Source organism: Salmo trutta, chromosome 40, assembly GCF_901001165.1.
Source record: "Salmo trutta chromosome 40, fSalTru1.1, whole genome shotgun sequence".
NCBI classification, from domain to species: Eukaryota; Metazoa; Chordata; class Actinopteri; order Salmoniformes; family Salmonidae; genus Salmo; species Salmo trutta.
This window is the reverse complement of record NC_042996.1, coordinates 8,471,594-8,474,458: the sequence shown is the minus strand read 5'-3', so window position 1 is coordinate 8,474,458 and position 2,865 is coordinate 8,471,594.

Sequence of the window (2,865 nt, the reverse complement as noted above, 5' to 3'; positions counted from 1 at the left end):
TATGTTTGTTGTCAATCATGGAAAAGTTATTGACCTCATCCATCAATTTTAACATCATAATTTCTATTTTTTTAAAGGTCCAATGCAGCTGTTTTTCTCAATATCAAATCATTTCTGGGTAACTATTAAGTACTTTACTGTGGTTGTTTAAAAAATAATTTAATTTAAGAAAATATACATAAATAGCTTATTGGCAAAGAGCAATTTCTCAATCAAGAATTTAACTAGGACTGTCTGGGAAGAGGTCTGTGTGGGGAGGGGGAAGCTGAAAAGGTAGCTGTAATTAGCAGGTAGGCCAAAACTCCATCCCACCAAAACAGACTGAAATTTCAGGTGCTTTTCAAACAGCTGTTAACACTAAAAGGGCATCATAATTTTTCACAATTTCACAGGACAGACATATTTTGTTATGGTCATGAAGACCCACTTGCCAATGTTTCACAAAAGCAGTCGAATGTTAACCTGAATGTGCTTCACTATTTTCACCAGCAGGGCGAGCCTTTGTCAACACCATCGTCAGGTTTTTAAAAAAAAAATAAACCCACCGTTTCATAGAAAAGATTTGAACACAGTTAACATGACAATCCACAGAACATTGGCGATCAGGACCTTTTTCAGTTATAAGCGACATAAACGGTCGCTTAGTTTGGGGTCTCATCTAGTAAAAATTGTAGAATACACCAGGTGCGATTTCGAAATGTGGTTGTGCATCCGCCGTTTTTCTCTTGTTATGACACGAACCAGGTTTCCATCCAACCTTTTTATGGGAGTAAAGTACATGTCGGATAAAACATGTCATGACAGGCCTGATGGAAACAACATTTTACAGTCAACTTTCCAAATGTCGGCAAAAAATACACTGGACAAGATGGGATCTTTTTGTGTTGGTAAATTGAATTATGCGAATACGTCAGTGGAAACGCTTTTATGCGCAAATATTGATAGGCTTAATAACCATATCGAAGTAAATTTGGATTCACGCGATGCCATGTATGGTTCTCCCATTAGGGCTCATCGGGAAAGAAATCAGGTTACAGATTGAATAAATTATGATTAACTTCACAAGGTGGTGAAAGTGCAAGGTGACGACTTTGATGCTCCTTTCCAGTGAATATCGAGGGATTTATTTTTGTGAGATGATCGATTTTTGGCTTCCGTCTGTCCATAGTAATAATCTCATCATGTAGGCTATATGGTGGATTTTGAAGAGCTAACATATTTTTTTACTAGTTAACATAATAGTTAACCCTTTACCATTATAAATCAACATACATGCCAGTTTAATTCAATTTAATATTTGTAATTCATTACCTAAAGAAATGCTGGTGCTGCCTTTTTGTCACTGGCATTACCTATATTTTAGATGACAATTCAGGCTTTCCTGAATGTAATTTCACATTTTAATTTGCATATATAATCAAAGACCGAAATGGTTCAATGCTAATATTCATAAATTGTTTTAGAGTTGTAATAATTTACTTTAAACCTGTATGTATAAAATTTTATTGTGACATTTTTATATTTCTACCATGTGTTTTGTGTTGTAACATCAGAAATAATTGCGGTTGAGTCATCACAATTTGATTATCATATCCTTAATGCTTACTAATGAATGCAGCAGCAGTTGGGTAAATACAAATAAAAATTCGATGAAAAGGGGCAACTCTGATGCCAGAACACCAGTATCCATGCACTAACACCAGTGACACGATTTGAAACCAATGACATACGATTATTAAATACAAATTTAAAACGTTTAGTAATATGTTTCATATTTTTCTCTCCACCGTCACGAGGGGAGCCACTAAAATGTTTTGCTGCGAGGTGGGGGGCCCCTCAACCAAATCTGGTTTAGGGCTCCCAAAATAAAATACTGTGTCTGGAACGCACTGGCAGGGACAACCCATAAGGGGGTTGGGAAGGGATGGGTTTGATCGTATGGCCTTGTGGTTGGTTTTGTAGTGTTGTTATGCAATTTCAAGGTAAATGACCCCACTTGACTGTCACAGTGATTTAGTTTCATTTACAGAAATCACTTCAAATAGCAAGGTTTCCATCCAATTGGCGACAGATTTTCACGCGACTATTCTAAAATATGTATAAATAAAATATGCAAATTTTCCCACCAGTTGTGTGTTTCCACCAAACGGCTTCCTTGCAGATAAAAATCAGTGCATGTTGACATAGTGCAACAAAATGTATTTTTTTAGCTTAAGTTTTCATGTACTTGTCACGGTTGTCGTCTGGAATGGAGGACCAAAACGCAGCAGGAATGTGAATGCTCATCTTGATATTTATTGAAACCAAAAAACACCAAAATAACAAAACCAACGAAGAACTCATGAACAACTAAACAGTCTTGTAAGGCTCACACACGCAAAACAAGAGACAATCTCCCACAAACACATACCCATATATAGGACTCTCAATCAGAGGCAACGAGAAAGCACCTGCCTCCAATTGAGAGTCCAACCCCCCATTAACCTAAACATAGAAATACAACTAACTAGACTAAACATAGAAATACATTAACAAGGAACAGTGCCCAAAAACCCCGGAATACATAAATCAAATACCCTTCTACAAAAACACCACCCCGAACCACATAAAACAAATACCCTCTGCCACGTCCTGACCAAACTACAATAACAAATAACCCTTACACTGGTCAGGACGTGACAGTACTGAATAAAAATTGAATGTCCCATGTGTTTCCATCGCTTTTGCATCTCTACCAATAGTTTTTGCACAAAACGTTTTGCATTAAATGTGCCTAGTCTGGTCTTGGCACATGCTCTTTAGCTAAACAGCTCGCAGATACTGTGCGGGTAGGCTCAGCAGGTAGAATAGTCTACAATACATGAT